At 33.7% G+C, this 26,554-nt stretch overlaps 1 protein-coding gene and 1 long non-coding RNA gene across 2 annotated transcripts in view; one reads left to right on the top strand and one right to left on the bottom strand.

Annotated features, from left to right (window-relative positions):
• LOC136832051 (octopamine receptor beta-2R-like) overlaps positions 1–25,978 on the bottom strand; it is a 186,294-nt gene extending 160,316 nt beyond the window's left edge. The window contains exon 1 of the mRNA XM_067092620.1: positions 25,945–25,978. The gene's annotated coding sequence lies outside the window, so the exon portion shown is untranslated. The remainder of the gene's footprint in view (positions 1–25,944) is intronic.
• Positions 1–26,554, top strand: part of LOC136832083 (uncharacterized) — a 269,782-nt gene that overhangs the window by 113,779 nt on the left and 129,449 nt on the right. The window lies entirely within an intron of this gene.

Here is a 26,554-nt window from a genome sequence, read left to right as displayed (position 1 = left end):
TTGAGATAAAAAATTATTCTATTTGATAAACAATATATCTTCTACGCATGGCAAATTCGTTGATTTATCGTAATGCTTATTATCACGGTGAAACTATTTTTTTTTAACTACAAGTACATTTTTTTTTATGCACAGCCATACGTAGAAACACACTTCCATAACATCGTCAAAGGATTTTGTCCTCAATATTCTTTTGAAAACTTTGATATGGATTACAACCTTATGACTTACAGTTTGTCATTGAAAGGATTACAGTAAAAATTAATCAGCTTATATCGTTAAGAAAATTAGCATTAATGTCTGCTCACCCAAGTAGATCTGGAATATGATGTATAAAATATAATAATACCGATACAGTTTCTGATAATTATGATGCTGTACCAGTAGAAAAATATATAATTGTGTTTGTATGTATATATATATATATATATATATATATATATATATATATATATATATATATATATATATATATATATATATATATATATATATATATATATATACAAAGTATATATATTTATATATCATTTAAAAATTAATCAGCTTATATCGTTAAGAAAATTGCATTAATATCTACACACCAAAGTAAATCTGGAATATGATGTACAAAATATAATAATACCGATACAGTTTCTGATAATTATGATGCTATACCAAAGAAAATATATAATTTATGTGTGTTTATATATTTTTTTACATATATACACAGTATATATTTATATATCACATATAAAGGTATATATATATATATTTATATATTTATATATATATATATATATATATATATATATATATATATATATATATATATATATATATATATATATATATATATATATATGTATATATATATACTGTGTATGAAAAACAAAATACGAAATGCGTCAACGAAATTAAAGAAAAGAAAAGCATCCCTCCCCAGCGCACGCCGCCCAGAAAATGATTTTTTCCCCTCACACGCCATTGTCTGGGAAATTGTATGATGCCGTTTCAGTAGTTCACGACTGCAATTAGGGGACAGCACAGCTTAAGGAGCTGTGCTCCATTTTGAGAGGCCCTCGAAGCCATTAGGCCCCGGGTCTCTCTCTCTCTCCTTGTTCCCTTTGATGGGCCAATAGTGCTCGACTCTCTTCTCTCACCTCTCCTCTCTCTCTCTTCGGTTCGAAATGGGGGAGGGGAAATATGGAAGGGGAGGTTATGTGTTCGGTTTATGTAGGGGCCATATCCAGCACGCAATCACACGAGCGTTTTAATTGCCTCAGTTTCCAAAAAGCGTTTATTTTCGCCTTTCCAATATCTCGAGTTGAAAACTTCATAATACTAGATAACTTTTATAGTTGTAAAGAGGGGATGGCGAGGAAAAGCCTACCGTTTCCTATGTACCTGACTGTCGTTTATTTTTTATTAGATGTTTAATTCATTCTGATTTGATGTGCTTCTTTTTCGTAAAATTATTTGATGCATGACAGCGTTGCATTTTGGAATGAATGTGGAGAAATTCAAATATGTAGAAATCAATGTAAAGTACATGAACAATCTTTTTAATATAATATATATACATTTATATATGTATATATACATATATATATAGACACATTATATATATGTATACATACATACATACATACATACATACATACATACATACATACATACATACATACATACATACATACATACATGCATACATACACACACCCACACACGTACACACATTTCTGCAGATACGGAAAAATACGGAAAAAACTCTCTTTAATTCATTCACGACATACGTATCTTATACCTTACATTGCTTTGCTTGCCAACGTTCCTTACATGGCTGGCCTATGACTAGGCATCACTTTCTTTTCTTTTTCTTTTTTTTCTTAATCGACCTATGTTTCTACGGACGTGGATACGCGAGTGGAATCTCCATTAATCTCGCATCCGCGTTATATATCACATCCCCCTCTCGTGAAACCATCATCCTGATTGTCCTCAATGTAGGGAAAAAAAGGGGAAAAATAAAGTAAAAAAGGGATTTCCATTAAGATGAGTATCAGGCAACCGTAGTACATAACCCCTCCCTCCTCCCCCAAATAGATTCCAATCCCCCTCACCCCCTCAAAAAAAAAAAAGTTGAGTCAAAAAAGACTAAGAGATGATCGAGAAAAATGTAAAAAAAAAAATCTTTAAGTCCCTTTTGTAATAAAAAGTGACGCGAGTATACAATGGCCTGATTGCTCTGATAAATGGTTGTTGTGAGTTCTCGGCAAGAGAAAAAAAAAAGTGCTGCTATTGTATTTTTCGAAAATTTTTTTCTTTTTTTGTTTTTTGAAAGACTTTTCCTCATTTCCCCCATTCCTGCTATTTATTTTTCATAGGTCGTTAACTTGAATGTTGATTTGTCTGTTAATATGTTTGCGTTTGATGATTTTCTATTTTTCAACTCTAATTTTCTCTGTTATTTAACTGTTGCCTTTTAAAATTCTCATTTGCTTAACATTGATGTCTTGTAATAGTGATGATATTTGTAATTGTAATGGGGAGAACTTATTGCTATTTTTGGCCTTTTATTCTCGTCGTACTTGTATGTGTCACATTTCCATTATCTCTGGCACAAAAATTTTCTTTTACGGTAATAATAATAATAATAATAATAATAATAATAATAATAATAATAATAATAATAATAATAATAATAATAATAATAATAATAATGGGAAACACAATTATCTTTAGCCTTTTAGTCTTGTCATACCTGTATTCGTAACTTTTTGATTCTCCCTTGCACAATCTGTATTTCTAATAATAATAATAATTAATAATAATAATAATAATAATAATAATAATAATAATAATAATAATAATAATAATTGTTATGGAAAAATTAAGTTATTAACCTTTTGTTCTTTTCTTTCTTGTAATTGTCACTTTTTATTTTCTTTTGCACAACATTTACTACTACTACTACTTTCTTCTTCTTCTTCTTCTTCTTCTTCTTCTTCTTCTTCTTCTTCTTCTTCTTCTTCTTCTTCTTCTTCTTCTAATAATAATAATAATAATAATAATAATAATAATAATAATAATAATAATAATAATAATGGTGAAGAAATCCACAATGGTGTGGATGGAAATATATATTAAAAATATATATACAAAAAGAGAGATTGAGAAGGAGAATCGAGAAAGTTCTCAAAAGCTCTGATTTTGTATATATTTTTAATGTATTAACACTTACACCATTGGGGATTTCTACAACATTTTAGTGACTCATGCTGAGATGGGATTTTTATGAATAATAATAATAATAATAATAATAATAATAATAATAATAATAATAATAATAATAATAATAATAATAATAATAATAATAATGATATAACGAGAAATAAATGTCCTTTTTAACCTTTTATTTTTTGTCCCTTATTTTTTTTATTCCTTCACTGGCGCTGTGGATACTTCACACTTCGTGTCATTTCCCGTCCGAGTTTCGTGTGAGACTTCGCACTTCGTGTCATTTCCCGACGAGTATTGTGTGAGGCTTCGCACTTCGTGTCATTTCCCGCCGAGTTTTGCGTGAGACCTTCGCACTTCGTGTCATTTCCCGACGAGTATTGTGTGAGGCTTCGCACTTCGTGTCATTTCCCGCCGAGTTTTGTGTGAGACCTTCGCACTTCGTGTCATTTCCCGACGAGTATTGTGTGAGGCTTCGCACTTCGTGTCATTTCCCGCCGAGTTTTGTGTGAGACATTCGCGCTTCGTGTCATTTCCCCCCGAGTTTCGTGTGAGACCTTCGCACTTCGGTCATTTCCCGCCGAGTTTCGTGTGAGACCTTCGCACTTCGTGTCATTTCCCGCTGAGTTTTGTGTGAGACCTTCGCACTTCGTGTCATTTCCCGCTGAGTTTTGTGTGAGACCTTCGCACTTCGTGTCATTTCCCGACGAGTTTCGTGTGAGACCTTCGCACTTCGTGTCATTTCCCGCCGTGTTTCGTGTGAGACCTTCGCACTTCGTGTCATTTCCCGCCGAGTTTCGTGTGAGACCTTCGCACTTCGTGTCATTTCCCGCCATGTTTCGTGTGAGACCTTCGCACTTCGTGTCATTTCCCGCCGAGATTCGTGTGAGACCTTCGCACTTCGTGACATTTCCCGCCGAGTTTCGTGTGAGACCTTCGCACTTCGTGTCATTTCCCGCCGAGTTTCGTGTGAGAAATTCGCACTTCGTGTCATTTCCCGCCGTGTTTCGTGTGAGACCTTCGCACTTCGTGTCATTTCCCGCCGAGTTTCGTGTGAGACCTTCGCACTTCGTGTCATTTCCCGCCGTGTTTCGTGTGAGACCTTCGCACTCATTTCCCGCCGTGTTTCGTGTGAGACCTCCACGCTTCGTGTCATTTCCCTCCGAGTTTCGTGTGAAACCTTCCACTTCGTGTCATTTCCCGCCGTGTTTCGTGTGAGACCTTTGCACTTCGTGTCATTTCCCGCCGAGTTTCGTGTGAAACCTTCGCACTTCGTGTCATTTCCCGCCGTGTTTCGTGTGAGACCTTCGCACTTCGTGTCATTTCCCGCCGAGTTTCGTGTGAGACCTTCGCACTTCGTGTCATTTCCCGCCGTGTTTCGTGTGACACCTTCGCACTTCGTGTCATTTCGCGCCGAGTTTCGTGTGAGCATCTTGCGCCTTAATTGTTATTGCTTCTGAGAGCTCTTGCTGAAAACATGTTTGCTCGCCATGTACGTATTTCCTAAGTCATAATAAGGTGTGATCTGTTGTTGCCGTAATTCTGAAACGATTATTTCAAGTTTCCAATTTTTTGCGTGTGCCATTATTATTATTTTTTTTATTGCCGTAATTGCTAATGAAGGTATGGGGATTGTTATCTGCATTTCTAATACAACTGTTATTAAAACTTGATTAATAATAATAATAATAATAATAATAATAATAATAATAATAATAATAATAATAATAATAATAATAATAATAATAATAATAACAATAATAATAATAATATACAGGGTTTTTTCAATTCTCCGGACAATTCGTTTTTCTGGCTCAGCTACGTTGTTGAGTAAAATTCCAATATTCATATTTGTCTAAATTGGGATATTTGTCAAAGATTGTTTTATGAAAAATATTATTTTTTGAGTGTATCTTTGACAAATATCCCAATTTAGACAAATATGAATATTGGAATTCTACTCAACAGCGTAGCTGAGCCAGGAAAACGAATTGTCATGAGGACTGAAAAAACTCTGTATAAGATTAATTCGTTGAAAACTGCCATTATTTTCAACAAAAAAAATAATAATAATAATAATAATAATAATAATAATAATAATAATAATAATAATAATAATAATAATAATATTTCATTGGAAAGAATGGCAGTATTTTGTTTGAAAAGGGGAAGGCTTTCTCACACAGCGAAGTATGTCCGAAAGAGAAATTCTTCCATAATAATAATAATAATAATAATAATAATAATAATAATAATAATATTATTATTATTATTATTATTATTATTATTATTATTATTATTATTATTATTATTATTATTATTATTATTATCATGTCAAGGGATTTCGAATCATGTTTATAATTTATTTACTTGCGCTGGAAAATCATGATATTTACAAGTGAATAAACATCGAATATCGAGATGGCTTCTCGACGTCCCCTGCTTCGCCGAATTTGATTATTTTTCCCAGATGCAACTTATTTTCGTTCGTTCATTATGACTATCTCGATGAGAGATTGTGGCATATGTAAGTGTCAATGACGGCTCGAATATTTTATGTTTATGATTTTATTCCCTATTTTATGTGACAGATGGTGTGGGTTGATAAAATATTTTGGTATTTTGAATGAATTGTCACTGCATTTAGTTTTAGAACAAATAAAATTTTTTAGTTATGTTACCTTGATAACTTTAATACTTTTACATATTTTTATGCCGATGAACCAGAGTAGGGCAAAACTAACAAAATCTAGCGGAAAGGCCATAAAGAAGGTGCTCTGAAAATATATTGAAGTTAGATTGCATTACCATGTTATCAGGTTAGTGTATAGTTTCGCTGCTTCTCAAATGGTTGGATTAAAACCGAAAGTATTTGTTAACTTTAATGTTTCAAATGCGAGAATGAATCTTCTTTGAATACCACGAGACGAGAGATGTGCATATTATACAGAAAAAAACCACATGATTGATTTATCAAAAAGATATAAAGTTTACATATGTTCTAAATATAACATCGTTGCCTCCACCCAATTTTAAAAAAATATGTGTATACAGTATTATTGCGAGATATTTAGTTTACCTGTATATTTGCTTTTTCACGTTTATGAAAATGTTTGTAAACAGTTTGTTTATTTCCATCCGTAAACCGTTTTGTTTACTTTCATTTATTTCAGTATTCCTGGTAGTGTGAGTGTTTTTGTCTGTAAATTAAGGTTAGAAATGTCTAATTGATTGAAAAGTGGTCATCAGGGTTTGCATTCCTATTTACTAAACCTTCTTATATAGCATCTTCTCCCAAGTAGTAATTTTCTCTCTCTCTCTCTCTCTCTCTCTCTCTCTCTCTCTCTCTCTCTCTCTCTCTCTCTCTGTGGATTTCATTCAATCTTTCGTAAAATACGTTTTCCTTAGTCTCTCTCTCTCTGGCTTCCCCTCTTTCTCCATTCTCTCTCTCTCTCTCTCTCTCTCTCTCTCTCTCTCTCTCTCTGGCTCCACTCTCTCAGCCATTCATAAATTCTCTTTTTCCTCTTAACTCTCTCTCTCTGGATTTCATTGTCTTTCTTAAAATACGTTTTCCGTACTCTCTCTCTCTCTCTCCCAGAATTTCAGTCATCCACAAATTTCATTTTTCATAGTTAACTCTCTCTCTCTCTCTCTCTCTCTCTCTCTCTCTCTCTCTCTCTCTCTCTCTCTCTCTCTCCCAGAATTTCAGTCATTCATAAATTTCATTTTCTTAAAATTCTCTCTCTCTTCTCTCTCTCTCTCTCTCTCTCTCTCTCTCTCTCTCTCTCTCTCTCTCTCTCTCTCTCTCTCTCTCTGGTTTCATCCAGTCTTTCTCTTCGTTTCTCTCTCTCTCTCTCTCTCTCTCTCTCTCTCTCTCTCTCTCTCTCTCTCTCTCTCTCTCTCAGGATTTCATTCAGTCTTTCATAAAGGTCGTTTCCCTGAGAGAAAAATCAATTTCGCTCTCCACTAGTGCTTCGTCACTTTTTTGTCCTTTACATCTCCCTCTTGCCACTTCCAGCCTCCCCTACCCTTCCTCCAATCCTATCTGGTCCTGTCCCTCGTACCCATGTTTCTTGTATATCCAGTCTGGAGGATGCAAGATCTGAAACCTTTCTTTATAAAATATATATATATATATATATATATATATATATATATATATATATATATGTGTGTGTGTGTGTGTGTGTGTGTATAATATATGTATTGTGTATATATATGTTTTTTTTTTTCTTTTCATCCAACTTCTACTACAGCTACTACTGTTGTTAATAATAACAACAGTAAGTTATTATTATTATTATTATTATTATTATTATTATTATTATTATTATTATTATTATTATTATTATTATTATTATAGCATTTCGAGTAGAAGTAGCAGATACGATCAAAACAATAGTAAAGTTTTGCCTATCTTAAATACTGCCAATTTTTAACCTTTAAGCTATAGCTTTTATATTCTTATTCTCATAAAAAATTACACCTGATTTTCATTCGTTTGGGTTTGTTCTTTGTCGATAAGGATCCCCTCTCACCCATATTACAAGATTTCTTCTTTCTGTATGGAATGCTGTGTGTAGTGTGCTTAGGGTGGACAAATTTAAACATTGTTTCTGTTCTTTAACATCTATTCAACTTTTATAGATATCAAACTTCAACTTTTCTTGGCTCTGCATTTCACTTTTCACGTAAAAACAAAGCCCTCCGGAGAGCCTGGTGAAAGTTAAGAAATATGAATATGTAGTTCCTCGAAGCTAGATTAAGAATAATGTTAATATTAATTATCAACGATTCATTTTAGGTCGTTCAGGCATCCAGTTTTATTCGATTCCACTAATAATTTATTGAAGGCATACAAATTTTTGACGGGAACTTACTTCAGCATTCATGTATATCTTTTTCATGTTTAGTTTTGACGTTGTTTAATTGTTTTAAACGTTGGCATTAAAGCGGTGAAACTTAGCAACTGAAGATGCAGGCTCAAGTTTTATTAGCCAATCTCCTCCGTAGATGTAGTAAAATTAATCAAAGTAAGAGGCCAAATGTGCTGTTTCAACCCAGCCAATAAAACGCAAACCAATACGAGTAAAAGCTTCAGTAGCGAGATAACAGCAGCCGTCCATAATGACCTCTTACCCGAGAGACTCCTTCCCGATAAAGGCTGCGTACGAAACCTTTCTCGTTCAGGGTTCACGAGGGAACTTCCCCTTAAGGAGACACAATCAGCGGAATGAAGTTTTCCGTCAAGTTAGGTGCTTTAACCGTCACATCAATCGGACAGAGAGAGTCGGGCACTTATAGCAAGTCAGTGCGGAGATGATACTCTGGTATTTGAGAGTTTTTCTCTTTATGGGTACATGAATCATTTGATTTTCTTTCTAGTAAATACCAGGTCGCGATTCGTTTTCCGGTCGATAGTGCACCGGCTTAAAGCTGAGCTTGAGATGGTCAGGGATTAGAATAATGTACGTTTTTCCATTACCTGATTGAAATAGTTGCCTTTTAGAATTCAACAAGACACAATATAAATTTCGGTTGGAGTCAGGCTTTTACCTTGTTTTCATTGTTGCAATTAGCCAGCTATCATGACGTGAATTTTACTTGAGTTAACCTAATGCCATTCTATACTTTACACGGAAACCATTCAGTAAAATGCAGCACAAATTTCTACCGGCGTCAGGCAGTTATCTTGTTTTCCTTAGTGTTGTTAAGTATACGTTAGTTTAACCAGACCACTGAGCTGATTAACAGCTCTCCTACGGCTGGCCCGAAGGATTACCTAGCAAGGGGACCTACAGCTTACTGTGGAATCCGAACCACATTATAACGAGAAATGAATTTCTATCACCAGAAATACATTCCTCTAATTCATCATTGGCCGGTCGGAGAATCGAACGCTGGACCAGCAGAGTGCTAGCTGAGAACGGTACCCACCCTTCCAATGAGGAACTTCCTTAGTGATGTAATCGGCCAACTACCATGACGTGAATTGTACTTGAATTAATCTGAACACCATTCTATACTTTGTACGGGAATCAAACCTACAGTGCTGTTGTTTGACCAGGTAGTTCCCAAGTCATACCATTTTACATTGTTCTCCTAGGTAGAATTTTTCTGTCCATGCCTTTGATACGGTCACACCCGTAGCATATTTTTCATTACATGAAAATCTGTTTTCCTATTACCTATACAAACTTACACTGGAATTCATTATTGTTTAATTAATCAATTAAGACTGTAGTTTTCTGTTAAGTGTCAGCCAGTTCTTCTGTCGTACTTCACGAGATTTGCCTAAGCTATCTGTAGCTTCCAGCCCAAATTACGTTTTATGATTAAATAGAGATTATCTGGCGTCACAATTACCAGGGTCAGTGACCACGAAATTAGGCTTTATGATTGAGTCGTTCAGTCTATTTGAAAGTTTTTAAACTTTAAATCTTCTTACTCCGAGGGTTTCCGCATTTAAATCGGCTAATTACTCAGCACATCATTGTTTTCAGCTTAACCAAACAGCAGCCTTCACCTTGTATTTTCATCATCCTTTTGATTGTCGTTACCACAGTTTCAGCCGTCATTATATCACATTTAATCAGCCTTTGACTATTAAGTTCTTTGTTAAGTATAGAGAGGCTTACGCCCTTTTGAACCCTAAGCTCTTTCATCACGTGCATGGCGCGAAAGCAATATTTTCCATCGAGATATTTGCGTTAAACGCCCAGAGGCAAGCACATCTTTTCCAGCGCTTTGAATCAAAGGTAAGAGATTTGTTGTAGTAACTTACTTATTAGGGAACGTTGTTGAAACAGAGTCGTATCAGAACAATGAGCGGAAATGATGATAGAAATATATTTAAATACAAATACTTTATAATATATATGTATGTATTGCTATATTTATATTTGCTATATATTTATAGAACATATATATATATATATATATATATAGATATATATATATATATATATATATATATATATATATATATATATATATTATGTATACATATATATATACACATACACACACACACACACACACATATATATATATATATATATATATATATATATATATATATATATATATATATATATATATGTATATATATATATATATATATATATATATATATATATATATATTTATTTATATATAGTCGTTCATTCCAGAAGGCAACCTAGCCTATGTTCTTGAACGCCTCTTACATCTGTTTGCTAATTTAATTCTAACGATTAAAGGCAAAACCAGTAATAAAAGTAAGCTGCTCAGTGTGAGGGGAAAGGAATGAAAAATGTATCGCTTCTTCTTCTTCGTTCGAAAAGAATAAACGTTAATCCCGAACCCTTCTTGCATTAAATTTCCGAACCCTTCTTTCATTAAATTTTCTGTAGTCTGTGAAGCAAAATAGACAAACGCTTGAAAACTTGCTGAATCTAGTAAGGTCATATAATATAATGTTTTATATATAATATAATATATAATATGCTCCCGGGATCCTGTATCTTTAATGTTATGGTCGATAAATTTTAAGTAAAATGAAGGAATACGTAATAAAGTTATTCACTGGTAAGCTTCTTCCCCCAACCCCTTCCCACACCAGCCATCCAGACACCTCGCTTATAGAGACTCTCTATCACAAGCAAGCTAAAAGAAATCATGGCCCATTTGTATGCACATTACATTCTATTTAACAGATGCCCTACACTTTTCAAATTGCACCCCAAGCACTTCCGTATTAATGTTCGTTCAAGTAGAAGATTGGGATACGGGAAACCAGATGGCACGTTTTCTTTAGTAAGTTGTTGCCATTCAAGTGGGGCTTTTCTTTTCTATCAAAACTTACAGTGATCCGTGCAAAATCCTTGACTCTGGTTCCATATAAATTTTAATGAACTGTTTCTTTTCAGCTTTCAGATGCATTCTTATTCTTCGTCTGTTTGAAACCTTGCCAGTTGCATTCTTAGTCTTCGTCTGTTTGAAAGCATGCAAGTTGCATTCTTATTCTTCGTTTGTTTGAAAGCATGAAAGTTTAAGAAAACATACAATTTGAGCTAATTATTTCAGACTTTTTAGATGCTTCAACGATATATTCAGCATAAATGCATTCTTGAATGAAATTTCCTACCTTGCAGGATATCGGATATGTAGTTGTTATTCTTTCATTTTAAGTGAAAATGAGAGACATATTAAAAAAAAAAAACCCATTTAGTTGAAACTTAGAATGGTTTTATGTCCAGTCTTTGTACTTCATAGTTAAGTGACAGGACCAAGATATTGACAATTGGAAATTGAACATCAACAGCGAATAACAAGCACAGAGGGGAAACTAAAAATATGCTATCTTTAAAAAAGTATGGTAAGTGGCAACTGAGTCAGGGTATTTGGTACAGAAAAACGCAAGCAACAGGTCGGAAATGTACTAACAGTGAATTGAGAGAAAATAAGACGGGGGTTGGGGGGGGAGGCGTTGGGGACCGGGAGTAACGACGAAAAAAATCTTGTAAGCCAAAAGAAGTACAAGGAACTCTATGAAGGGATAAATGACACAGAACGGAAGAATAGTGGAGACACTAGTATGAAAAGGTTTTGTGACTGATTTATTAAGTAAAGTAGCGACAAATGCAAAGTGACTGAATAAAAAGAGAGAAAGAAAGAGAAGGGGAACATAAGTGGAGTTACATAGTTAGAAGACGAAAGACAGAAATGGCAAATTGTAATGGAAGACGAACACTTGATTGACGGCCAATCTGTCAACATAGATTGACAGCTATCGACGAAGTTCGATTAACGTCCATTGTTTCTACGGTCCTGGAGTTTTCGAGAGAATTAAAACCACAACTTGTTTCTTGTTTTTAGTTTTCTGTTAAAGAAAATCATTGTGCCGGCTTTGTCTGTCCGTCCGCACTTTTTTCTGTCCGCACTTTTTCTGTCCGTCACCAGATCTTAAAAAACTACTAAGGCTAGAGGGCTGCAAATTGGTATGTTGATCATCCACCCTCAAATCATCAAACATACCAAACTGCAGCCCTCTGGCCTAACAGTACTTTTTATTTTATTTAAGGTTAAAGTTAGCCATAATCGAGCATCTGACAACGATATAGGACAGGCCACCATCGGTCCGTGATGAAAGTTTCATGGGCCGCGGCTCATACAGCATTATACCGAGACCACCTTGATTGTACGATGTACAAAAAAACTCGATTGCTCCAAAGAAACTTCGGGGGATTTTTTACTTGTTTAAAATGAGATCAGATTACGGCCAAAACATCTGGACACATGGTGATACAGCCTTGTTAATGTGTATTTTCATTTTAACTATCCATCGCAGTTTACTTTCTATTTGTAACTAAAATATGAATCATACTAATTTTACATAAAGTGATTTTCCTTTTGAGAGAGAGAGAGAGAGAGAGAGAGAGAGAGAGAGAGAGAGAGAGAGAGAGAGAGAGAGAGTATAAAATGTGATTTGTCATCCAATAGACCGGATTTAAAATCATTTCATACGTTGGGGAAAAAAAGATGTATAACTTTGATGTGATTACACACATTTGTTTAATATTTCGATTCAGTTTGAGTGCTGTTGTCCCTGTGTTATTATTATTATTATTATTATTATTATTATTATTATTATTATTATTATTATTATTATTATAAAAACATTGATTTCAAGGATGCACGAAAACTTCAGAAGCTAATCTACTGGAAAACCTCGAATGTAAAACGAAATCTGCAAATTATCTAACAATGAACGATTAACTTGTTATCTGTTAGTAATGGAGATATACACGGTTCGTAAATTTAACCTTTGCTGACGTAATTGCAATCATAAATATCGCAGTGCATTGGATATGAACTATGTTATGCTGTAATGGCTGTGCATGTATTGGAGTGTAAGAGCTCACACACACACACACACACACACACACACACACACACAGACTGCCAAAGCCCATTTTGAATCTGTTGACGTAAGTAATAAATCATTCACCTGGTAGGTAGATTACTGTCGTGGTTGCAACCATGCCTTTTATGGGCATAGGGCCAGCAACCTCACCGCGAAAGATTTGCCGAGAACAAAGGGCTAACATTCGATATATGTATGTATGTATGTATGTATGTATGTATGTATGTATGTATGTATATGTATGTATATATATATATATATATATATATATATATATATATATATATATATATATATATATATATATATATATATATGTATATATGTGTGTGTGTGTGTGTGTGTGTGTGTTTGTGTGTGTGTATTTGTGTATAAACTATACTCGAGTATGTTAACCCTCCAGTTCTCTGCAAGTCATTTTGGGATAAGGTTACTCTCCACCACCGATGCAATCCACCGAGGTTTTTAATGTATAGCAGAAAATACCTGACTGTTAGATTGAGTTTCAGCTCCAATCCTGCCAGACCACTATATCCTGCGAGTATTCTGTGAAAGCAAGAAGTCTTTGGTTGAGATCCTTATTTCCTGTTTTTATTTACTAATGCCTGGTTTGGGAAATCTCTCAGTACTGTTCCCGTATTCTATGTTTCTTGAATCGTTTTCTTTCTTTCGTTATCCGACCTTTTCATTCATTTTCATTATCTGGCATTAATTGGATATTAAGTTATCTTTAAAATAAAATACTATTGTTCTCCCAAATCGAAATTAAAAACCAATTCCTATATGTTTAATTGTATTTCGACGTCATATGCTCTGCCGATGCGTTACCAAATGAAATTGGTAATCAGCTAATAATTGTGCAAAAAAGCATATTTAAAATTGTTGAATATTTTGCTAGATTCCGGAAGGGCACTTTACACTTTTGAGGATGGTAGTTAAAATATCGTTTTAGCTGTGGTTCGCTTAGCTCCTGAGTAAAATACCTCAATCGCTATTTCCGTAATCTGGTAAATGTAATGGTATTGTAATGGCACTCTGTTGAGAGTAATTCGTTCACGCCATAACCCCCATCACTGCAAATAACAACACTATTAATGATGGTGAAAATAACAGAATTAAATTTAGTTCTTTAGTCTTTTTATTAGTCGATAGTGGGAATAATTAACGTAAGTGAAAGTGTTATTTCATGTAATTCTTATTGTCTAGCATAGGGTTTGATAACAACTTCCAAGCATCTCTCTCTCTCTCTCTCTCTCTCTCTCTCTCTCTCTCTCGTATTGACATATCCAAGGTCATATTAATTATATTGTGAATGAAAATGAAAGTGATTAATATGAAGAGTATTCTCTAAGATTAAAACCAATAGCCTCATATTTAATGTTATTACTAGCTTTCATGCATTTATCATATCAGCTCCCTAATGAATACTGCATTGAGTCATCAATCATTCATGAATAAAGCACATCTAAAATTGTTTAAAATTCTGTTTCCTAAGGGCATTTTAAACTTTTCAAACTGGTTAAAATATCGGCTAAGCAATGATTCTCTCACCAGTTAGAAGTGAATAATCCCAACTGACATTTTCATAAGCTTAGAAATGCAACGTAAAACTTATGAAATTAATTCCTTCACATTATGTCTCTTAACCAATCATTTAACTTCGAGAGTAACAATGATAAACAATATTAGTTTCAATTGCATTGTTACTCATCTTTCTACTGAGTAATGACAGCAATAAGGATTATAATAGTTTGGATAACCGTTATTTTGATTGCTGATGATGAAATGCGTCTCTTCAAATAGGGTCTAATTGTAATCATTATTTCCATGTTCCCTCTGGGACTCTGTATATCTCTCTCTCTCTTATTATTATTATTATTATTATTATTATTATTATTATTATTATTATTATTATTATTATTATTATTCTGATAACGGTAATGATAGTTATAACTCGCATGATAATCATGAAATTTAACAATATGCTTTTCAGCAATTATAAGATTTTATAATGAACTTATCATTCAGGCCTCAGCTAGAGTTTTCTCTCTCTCTCTCTCTCTCTCTCTCTCTCTCTCTCTCTCTCTCTCTCTCTCTCTCTCACACACACACACACACACTTTATTTATTAAAGATGGCAGTTATCATTGTACGAATGATAAAATTAGCGATGTAATGTAAATATAGGATGGTTGCAAACATATCATCTATACCTTGACTAGTCTCTCTCTCTCTCTCTCTCTCTCTCTCTCTCTCTCTCTCTCTCTCTCTCTCTCTCTCTCTCAGTTAGATGAATATCCTCACGCATTAATGTCAGTTCTTGGCCGGGTAAAAACGTTGTATTAAGCAAACATAAAGATAAATCTTTCTTCCCCGAATATTCATTGTAGTCATAATGTGGATATTCATTATGGTGTTGATGTTAATTGGTAATTAGGAGGTAAAAGAATGGAGAGGAGAAACGAACGTTTATGAGGTGTAATATTCAGAGAGATTTATAAAATCTCTCTCTCTCTCTCTCTCTCTCTCTCTCTCTCTCTCTCTCTCTCTCTCTCTCTCTCTCTCTCTCTCTCTCTCAGCATGTTTTAGCTGTTTTGCAAACGATTTTTAAATGTATTTCAGCCTTTCAATACAGCCTTGATTTTCTTCTAATTTAGGAATTTTTGCATCAAGTGAGAAACTGAATGTCTGAAGACAAACGAGGCTTAATGACGGCTAACAATTTCTTCAAGTTGTTGGCAAAGAATTATTTAAAAAAAAGATTGTGACTGAAATTAAAATCTATTGATTAATAACGTTGATTTTAAGATTTCGCTAACGTAACAAAACCAGACGAATAAGGAAAAATTAAGTGTTCTTTAAAAGGAAAAATAAAAATTGCAAAATTTACATTAAATAGCCTTTTCAAGATTCCTCCGAACAGGCTGGTAAAACACAGGCTTCTTAAAAAAAAAAAAAAAATGCCTTTGTGTGCTTATTGCATACTTGACTAACGTACTTTATCATGCAACCAAATAGGAGTGTTGACAGAAGCACGCGCTTATCAACATGCAAGCAAAGGAAGATGTATGTACTTTATAATGCAGCCAAATAACTTTGTTGACACGCAAATTTAAACGCGGGCCAGGATTTGGTAACGTAAGCAGCTCTGTTCTAATGAATTTTTTGAGGATGATGCTGTAATCGGTTCTTAAACAAATTTGTTCACAAATTAAAAAAGGAAAACCTTCAAAGATAATATACGAAAAAAAAGAAAATATATCAAAAGTTAATATGTTGTTTTTTAATGTACGTAGATTGTGATAATTGATTTATCAAAGCTAAAGGAAAGGTTCTTAATAATTATGCTTTCAAGCGCTTGCCTCTGGCTTTCTGGGGCTCTCTTATGACCAAAATCTATTCACAGCAGACCTAGAAGGTCTTGCAGGGCACCAGGTATTTTGGGGATGAGGTTGCAAGCTCTCCCTACTTCTGTTTCCATGAATTGTAAAGGTTAGGCCTCATTCGGTTTTTCCATCTTTGTCTTTTCCTTCAGGACTGAGTTGAATAAGAACATTCAATTGCAAGTCCCTTCGGCCATTTCGTAAGGATATTAATAAGACTACAATGACATTATTCCATCCAGTTGCTATTTTTACCTCAGGTTTGTCCTTGACAAGGGCATTTGAATTGTCTGGTCCCTCGACCTTCGCGAGTAAGAAAAAGACGAAGAAGAAAAAAAAAAGAGACAAAGACCAGTAAAATACTGACGCTCCGTACGGTGCGTAATAGGCTAATCCCTTGCAGGTGTCTGCCATAGGTCTTTTGGTGGCAACGAAATCGCCACATATCTCAAATAACCCACTTCCTCCTTGACGAGGTTTTGTTTATGCGAACGGCATCCCCGGCCCTACCAATAATTGGATAATTTCTCATTCTTTTGTAGGATTATTAGGGTCTTGTATACGGCATCCGGTGTGGATTTTTTGTCTCTCGTTGTTTTTTTCCTGTTGTTTACGTTTTGTTGTAGTTTAGGAGGGCCTAAATATAGGAGATTTTTTATGTACGTTGTTTTTTTTTATAGGTAGTTTAGGTAGGCCTAATGATACGGATATTTTGTGGGGAGTTTTGGTTGTTTTTCATTGTAGATGGGTCTTAGTGTAATTGTTGTGTCGTATTCTTTGTTATTTATGTGGGTTTATTGCAAAGGATTCGTGTGGAGGCTTTTATGTTTTTTTCCGAGTATTTTTGGTCTGGAAGGTGCCACATCAAATGGCAGCAGCCTGAAAATTCTACAACAGCAACCCGTACCGCTGATAGCCATATTATTCGCTAATAACAAATGTTTAATCAACATCTTAGCAATAGTGCCCTAATGGTCGATAAGAGTTGTGTTGTAAACTATTTTCAATAATAGTTCCTGTAATAGTCGATAGTATTTATTCATAAAAGATACTTAACCGAGTCCCAACAAAAATTCATATGTACATCACCTTTAGTAAAATGTCTTTTGACTTTTCTGTACTCCAACGGTAAAAGATTTAATGTAAGCATTAAATCTCCATTAACAGAGTCCACAAAATATATCCGTGATGTATATTTCAAATTTCTAAAACTCAACAATAAAAGACATGTAAGGCTCATAAATCTTGGTCATGAAAGTATGATATTTTTCAAGCCTGAGGTCTGTGCAATTCCAAAGGTTTTGAACTCCACTGTAATAGACGTTTTTATAGAACTTGGTCATGAAAGTAGGATATTTTCAAAGCTTTAGGTCTATACAAATAAAAATTTTACTCTGTTTAAAAAAATGTTTTTATACAGTGCAGTTATCGATGCTTCCTTAAGGAGCTGGAGACTATTTTCATCAGATAAACATTTAGGATTACAGCATAAGTTTAGGGATTCCCTTTGGTCATGCTACCAGCCGTCGGGCTCTCAAACTTGCTTTGCAACAACCTTCTGCTGACTTCGTCTGGTCTTTCTTCCCTCTCTCTCTCTCTCTCTCTCTCTCTCTCTCTCTCTCTCTCTCTCTCTCTCTGGTGTCTCCTATCTCTTCGGTTCTCTTTGAAGCCCGAGATTGAACTCGGCTTCATTCGACTTGAATCCTTTGTAAGAGAGAGAGAGAGAGAGAGAGAGAGAGAGAGAGAGAGAGAGAGAGAGAGAGAGAGAGAGAGAGAGAGAGATGCTTCAAGGAGACTCAACGAATGCGAAATGAAAGGGCATCAGTGTTTTGTCAGTTTTTCATAAGGTGCAGATAGCTCACTTTATTCTGCTTGTGTATTTATTTATCTATTTTTTTATTTATTTGTTCCTTCGATTCGTCGTCTGTCACCATTTTGACGAGGATTAGGTATCAGCTGTGGCATTTATGATGATAGTTATGGCGTTTTTAATCTTTTCCTTGTAAATTTGTGAAAGATTGTTGTGCCTTAAGGTATATTGATTGTTTATTTTTTTTTTCATTTATCAACAAATATGTTTCTTTCACTGTTAGCCATTCATTATTTCCAGTTTCAAGTCTTTGCTCGAGAAAATCCTCCGTGTGCTCGTATCACTTGATCAGGATTTTTGATCATGACAATTTTGCAAAAAGTCAGTGTTTTTTGGGAGGGGGATTTTTAAAGCATCCCATGTAATAAATCATTGCCTAATGATTTATTACATTGCTTTAAATATTCTTGTTTGTCATTTGGTTATTAGTATTTGTGCATGTTATTTATTCATTTTGCTCAGAAGTCATGTAATGTCTGGTCTGTTTTGGCAGACTCATTTACCGCGTTATCCAGACTGCACTGTTTTTCCCCGTAACACACACACACACACACACACACACACACAGTAAACCCAAAATGCAGGTACATTAACTAGATAATGCTTTGGACATTTGCACATTAACATCACTTATATTTGTCCATGGCTACATAATAAAATCCAAAGGGGAATTGGATCCTGGCACGAACTAGTTCTTTGTCAGGGAAATGTGATGACCTAAATGTATGAATTTATACAACCACATATTTTTTTACGTATGACTAATGCATGATAGCTGCTATTGCAGAAGTGAATTTATCTGAGAATGGACAAAAGAGGATTCCGCACTATACAAGGAACGTGTATAAAGCTTGAATTTTATTTGCACTATTAGTTTAGGGTTTGAGCTTACAGGAAAGTCATAAGAAGATTTAACATAAGTTAAAAGAGATGAATTTTGCTCATGTAATAAAAAAGTTCCTTTAAAAGGAAATCAATGAAAGTGTTGAAATCTAGTTTTAAAATAAAAACTGAAAAAAAGGGCTTCCGTACTACACAAGGAATGTGTAAAATTCTTGAATTTTATTTGCACTATTAGTTAAGGGGTTAAGCTTACAGGAAAGTGATAAGAGGATTTAACATGCGTTAAAAGAGATAAATTTTGTTCATGTAGTAGAAAAAAGTTCCTTTTCATATAGGAAGTCAAGGAAAGTGTTGAATTCTATTTTTAAAATAAAAACTGGAAAATTTTAAATTCTGTTCAATGTTTGATGTATCCCATCCTGTACTAAAAAGTAGGAAAGGTATAATTTCCTTATATAAAAAAAAGTGGCTCTCCTTTTAGACATGAAAAATGGAAAGAAGCAAACATCTTATACGGGGTTTTAATCCAACATTCACACACCCCTTCAGAAAAGTAGGTGCAATCAAATGCAAATCTTATTTAAAATAGAGTTTATTTGTCAAAGTCTCATACCTTAGATGACAATGAGATTATTGCTCTCAGATATATGATTATAAACCTTCCGGAGTAAATATTTCCATGTTTGCTGAATTCGTCAATAGCAAATGTATTGTTCTGGATGTTCAGTTCTCTCATCATCAAATGCAAATCGCTTTATTTCCAATTGTGAAGATTGGTCGGAAGTATTTCCAATTTTCTCAATTTTATTCATAAGGGCAGGGACCTAGGTCCCCGTGGCTCGTAAATTCTGTCGTAATGATAATAGCAGGAACCTTTTTTTTTAATGAAATTGTTTACAAAGCGTTTTGCATTGAATTTTCTGTATATTTTATGTTAATATATTAGGGTATCACGCTCTGAATACATATTATTCCATTACTTCAGCTCTGCATACTAAGGGAACATTAATTTCCATTGTCATTTACCTTTTGCTGCTGTTAAAATGAAGTTCATGAAGAAGAGGCGAGTATTTCATGTGGTCATTATATTTTTGTGGTCCGGTGATTTTTTGCTTTCCCGTCTGATGAACATGATTTAATTATGGTGATGATAAGATAATTATCATTTGAAATGTAAATACATTTGTGATTTACCATTTTTCCATTTCCTTTAATCGTATTCCCGTTGATCATTCAGTGATCAATGAAAAGTCGTGCATTTCATTTCAATAATAATAATAATAATAAATAATAATAATAATAATAATAATAATAATAATAATAATAATAATAATAATTACAGCACGGCACATTACCATAGAAGCAATCATCAAATACTTCCAAAACTCACAACAGCAATAAAAATGGAAGGAAATTCACTCAGTCTCCCGGTAATGAATTTCCTATTTGCATTTTTTTTACGTTGTGTAATTTTGGTGGGATATGAAACGAGGAATTATGCAAAAGAGAGAGAAAGAGAGAGTAGCGTTTTATTACCGCTTTTCGCGGGAAGATGTGAGCCTCTGCCGAGTCCGAGAGGTCACGGAATTATATGATGATTTTGGCTTGGGAATGCGGAGGTTTTTGAATGGTAATTTTTTTTTTTTTATTTTTACTTTATTTTAAATTTCATTTTCTCTATAAATATGTAGCTGGTGATTATGAAGTAAAATAGTAAAGAGAGGCTTATTTTATTCAATATTTAATGATCGACGGTAATTTTTCTTTTTTTCTTTTTTCATATTTTCTTTATGAATATGGAATTGGGGGTAATGAAGTAATAAATTAAAGAAAGGCTTATTTCATTCAATAATTAATGAACAAAGCTATTTTCTATTTTTATTTTATCCCTTTTTATTTCGTATTTTATTTTCTGTATGAATATGTAAATGGTGATAATAAAGTGAGGTATTAAGGAAAGGCTTTTTTTATTCAACATTTAATGAATAAAGATAATGTCTATTTTTATTTTTAACTTTTTATTTCATATTTTACTTTCGTTAAGTACATGTAAATTGGTGATAATGAGGTGAAACGTTAAGGAAAGGCTTTTTTTATTCAGCATTTATTTCGTATTTTATTTTCTTTATTTATGGATATTTTATTTTCTTTATTTATGGATATGTAATTGGTGGTAATGAAGTGAAACGTTAAGGAAAGGCTTTTTTTATTCAACATATAATGAGCAAAGATATTCTTGATAATGGTGGTAACGTCAGGAACATGTAATATATTCAAACTTCAGGTCCGTGTCACACGTTCTTTTGAAAATGAAATGGAACTCATTGGTCTTTGTGGTCTTCGTGGTATCTCGGCACTTTTAGTTTTTGGTATCAGATCAATTTGGTGGTACTTTAATGTATAATCGGTAGTGCAAAGAGGGCTGCTGTATCGATATGTAATACGCCCCAAATGCGTTACAGTTTTGCTGAGAAAAATATTTTTTTTCAAGTGATTTTCCTGTTATGTTGCTTCTCCCATTTTCTGTTGTTGGAAATGCAATACAACGTTTGGTTTTTGCTCATCGATAATATATAGTACGGCATTCGATGCTGGGATAAACAGAATGATTGATATTTAATTTCCGGAAAAATTTTAGTTTTTGACTCTATACACTTAGCCTTATATGACCCCTTCGTAACCCGTACTAGAAAGGTAGGAGATGGTTATGGAATCGACAAGAGTGAATACGTCTCCAAAAGCCCACTGAGGTATTTAATTTATAAGTGAATTACACAGAATGGCTGAGCATTCGTAGATTACTGATTTTTCTTTGTCATTGTTTTACATATCCACGCTCATTTGCGTAATACATTTATTTGCAAAATGAGAGATATGTTTTTAATGGTTCGTAATTTTGTTTTTTACATACCCTGTAATTAGTTTTTTATGCTGCTATTATTTTTATTTTATATATTTGAATTGTTATTCATTTTACTTGTAATATATTGAATGGTCTTATAAGTTTTGTATAGATTATTGTCATTACTACATTTGTAAAAATAATCAGAAAATTCACGGGGGACGAAGAGGCAGAGTTATGTTTTGCAAACATAATATTCCCTTTACACAAACACACACACACATATATACATATATGTATATTTTAATTTATATATGGATGAAATGTATCTGTATATATATATGTGTATATAAAATATGAGTAATTATATATAATGGTAGGTACTAAAATTCTATAGTTAAAGCACTTGGCCCGTATTTGCAAGGTCATGGCTCCATTCCAGGCAAAGTTGACCCAGCAGCGAAGGTGTACCAGCGGCATGGAATGGGGCGGGAGTCCTTAGGCTTGTTGTGAACCAAAGGGCTTTACTTTTCTAATGCACGCACACACACAAACACACACACACACACATATATAACATATATATATGTGCGTGTGTGTATGTGTGTGTGTGCTGTACAAAGGGACAGTGATGTTTGTCACATACACCTCCACCGCATGTATACCAGTGCGCAAATGAATTTATGCCTTTTAGAAAAACAAAACAGAAAAATCGTGAGTTATTTCAGTGCAAGTCTTTATGTTTCATTAATTTGAGAGAGAGAGAGAGAGAGAGAGAGAGAGAGAGAGAGAGAGAGAGAGAGAGAGAGAGAGAGAGAGAGAATAGTTTTCCTTTATTTCTGTAAATTGGTTGTATAAATCCCAGCAGATACTGAGCTGGCACAGCAAGGTCCAATCGCCTCGGGCACAAAAAATATAATCTCCAACCCCAATTTTATGTTACTGTGACCAGAATTGCATCGGTTTCCTTTGTTTTCGGTTTTATTGAAGAGTTTCTATTTTTTCGATATTTCCCTAACTGCCGCGTTTTCCATTTTTTAAGTAATTTTTATCTCTTGAGTATTTGATTTCATTCTTTTATTCATGCATTTCGCCGCGTAACAATCCCTCTCGTTATTCGCTTTACAGCAATTTCTGCAATTCGCCCATTACGTGTTTTTGTGTCGATCTTTTGCCGTATTTCAGGATTCCCGTATGACAATTTTTAATGTCTGTCTTCGTGGTATTTTATGGATCATTTGAGCTTTTTACATTAACATCTTACATAATATTACTGCATATAAAGTAGTGTTACTGAAGTCTTCAGCTGAAAACTTACTGGAGAGAGAAATGAATTACAGGAAAAAATGTTGCTGAAACTGCAAACTTCTAGCTGACAGTGAGTAAGAATGTTCTTTAAGGAATTTGTTTTCTTTATAGAAAACGATTAAAGTATGATGCAGTGTCATTGTTCAAACAATCTTATTCTTTCAAAGTAAAAAAACTGCGGGGTGTGTACTTGAAAATTTCGTTTCTTTCCCAAACAAAATAAAGAATTAAGTGGAAAGAAAATGTAGAAAGAAAACATTAATCATTGTGAACTGAGACGGCGGTTTATCACTAAGATTGTAGAAAATTTTATTCTAGAATCAAGCCAAGTCTTGAAAATAAACGTTAATAAATGAAGCATGGATAATTTTATTAAAATGTACAAAATTTGGACAGTAATGAATTATGCTTTATCACATAAAAGAAGAAAAGTATCATTTGATATCAATTCTTGTCATAAATGGATAACCTTACGCAAAAGAGCCTCCTGAGAATACAGTGGAGAAAGAAACTGCGTACGTTTATAAAGAGAAGTAAAGACTAAACTATATGAAATAAATCTGTATTCTTAAAACAAGGAGAATATGAATTGAAAGTAAAGTTTCATCTTCCTCCCCTCCAAAAAAAAAAAAAAAACACTCAGAGAAGCGGAGATGAGAAAAAATTTTTTACCATAAAGCGAACTGCGAACTGGTGGGAAGAGTCGAAAATTAATTCAATCTCAGAAAAAGAAGAAAAAAGAGAAAAAGATGGATGGAACGTAACTTTCGTGTTAGGAGAAATATGAAAATTAGAACATAAACCAAAAATAGAGGAAAAGCAAGGAATATAAAAATTGTGAATATTTGTAAAAACTTATATTTGTAATTAATTTAAAAAAATATGAAATAAATTGAAGAATATATATATCCATCTATGAAAATAAGACAAAGGGAAAACTGAGCAGAGAAAAAGTCTCGTTTTAAAAGAGAAGAAAAATAAGAATAAGAAAAATGAAAAAAAGAATAAGAAAAAGGAAAAAAAAGGGCGACTCAAGAATAAAGTTTGAAGGTCCTCAAATGTTTCTCATGAGAGCAAACTTCCTTTTGAGGCTCCTTTCATTCAGTGAATGGCCCCGTCGCGCCCTGCGTGCGTTTGTTTGTTTGTAATTTCCGTTCATGTTTATTATTAAGTTTTGTAAAAAAAAATATTTTGCGGAAGTGTCTGTATTTATTTGCAGTTATGTGTTTATGAAGGCATGTATGTATCCCTTTATTATTTGTTAATGTCTATATGCATATGTATACGTATATAGGTATCACGTATAGATTAAAGGGTTAGAAAGTGTAAAGCATGCAGATGTGCAGATTTAAACCATTATATATATATATAATGTGTGTATACATATGCCATGTATTATATATATATATATATATATATATATATATATATATATATATATATATATATATATATATATAATGTTAAATGCATTTATTATGTGTAATTTACTTTAGGTTAAATGTTCTAAAGTTATGGTGGATTTGATAATGATGGTTCTTTATGGCTTCACATTTGCAAGTATGTGTCATATGTAAAATTATTAATATATATATATATATATATATATATATATATATATATATATATATATATATATTATATATATATTTATATCTATATATATATATATATATTATATATCTATATATATATATTTATATATATATATATATATATATATATATATATATATATAATTATATATACATATATATATATACTTAATGTATGTATTAATTTGTTTGTACGTATGTTTGTGTATGATCAGGAGACTGCGTATGTTATCTTTCATGAATGACTGTTTAAATCTCACAATACATTGGTCTTTGTTCATTCAAAATTTACATAAATTATTCGGTTTATAAAATCCTGAAAGGTAAATAAATGATCATATTAACAACACTTGCAATGATCTTGGAGGGACAGAAGATTTTGTGGTTCATCACCCATTCACCGAAATTTCGGGTAACATGATAAACCAATTTTGCGGGAAAGGAGTAGTGATGGACTTGCGCAGAACGCTCTTTTTTGGCTTCTGCGCATATCCCCCCAGCTGAGCGTTCTTTCATAAACTGCCTACCAGTGTCTGGAGTGTATGACGAAATTCATAGAGATGCATCAAATAAATTTGGCTCGGTTTCGTAGATTTTTCATCATCTTGTGTAGACCCTGCATTTCTTGCGGTAGTTTGATTAACGGAAAGTTGCATTTGTTAATACAACATTTATCTTTGCTATAATGAATATTCATTATCGATTTTTTGTAAAGTATTTTCCATTTTTTCTCTCACTTAATTCTCGAAAATGTAGCGGAGTTATTACTTAATTCACCGTAACTTCAGCGATACCACTTTCAGTGAAGTTTCAATTCACTCAACAAATACAATTTCAGATAATTTCTGAGGAAATATTCAGCGTAAATTCATATTAAGTGTCGGTAAATCACCTGCTTTATGACTGGTATAAAGATTTCTCTCCCGGAGTCGAGCGAAGGGCGATGCCTCGACGCGTAAGGGAGGCCAGATTCATACCTCCTTCTCTCACTGACTCTCCCGTCCAACTAGTGAGGACCAGCCTCAGGTGCCCTCAGCCTTCCTCCCCCCACCCCTTCCCGTCTAGGCTCCTCATATCAGGCACCCTCCCCCCTCCCCCACCTCCCCAACCTTTTCCCCCGGTGTCTCGCGCGACCAATGGACCCAACCTGTCATCCTTTCTTACACCAAAATGTATGGCTGAAGCATTTGCAGTGGTGGGTAAATAGGGTATTGGTTTGGAAATCCAGAAATCATATACATAATAGCACTTAGACTTAGGCGTATAATTATTTATGTTTGTGGGCACGTGTGGCGTGTGCTTCTCTCCTTCTTTGTCTGACACGGTATGCTTTCCAGAAGGTTGCCAGACCAGAATAATCGTAAGGTATATACTTGACAGGCGTCTCTTTAGGCCAGGATGATGTCGCGACCACCTTCGAGCCTTCAGAAGGAAAGCCAGTGTTACTCAGAAAGGAATAAGGAAATTCTCGTCCGTGTCATTTTATTTTAAGATGTACTGGTTGTAGAAGCTCAAACTTTACCATAAAGGTAGCACAAGAGAATATAATTGATCAAAAAACGAATCAAAAAGTGATGCAATTCAGTT

Source organism: Macrobrachium rosenbergii, chromosome 1 (genome assembly GCF_040412425.1).
Source record: "Macrobrachium rosenbergii isolate ZJJX-2024 chromosome 1, ASM4041242v1, whole genome shotgun sequence".
NCBI classification, from domain to species: domain Eukaryota; kingdom Metazoa; phylum Arthropoda; class Malacostraca; order Decapoda; family Palaemonidae; genus Macrobrachium; species Macrobrachium rosenbergii.
This window is presented reverse-complemented; position numbering and strand designations above follow the sequence as displayed.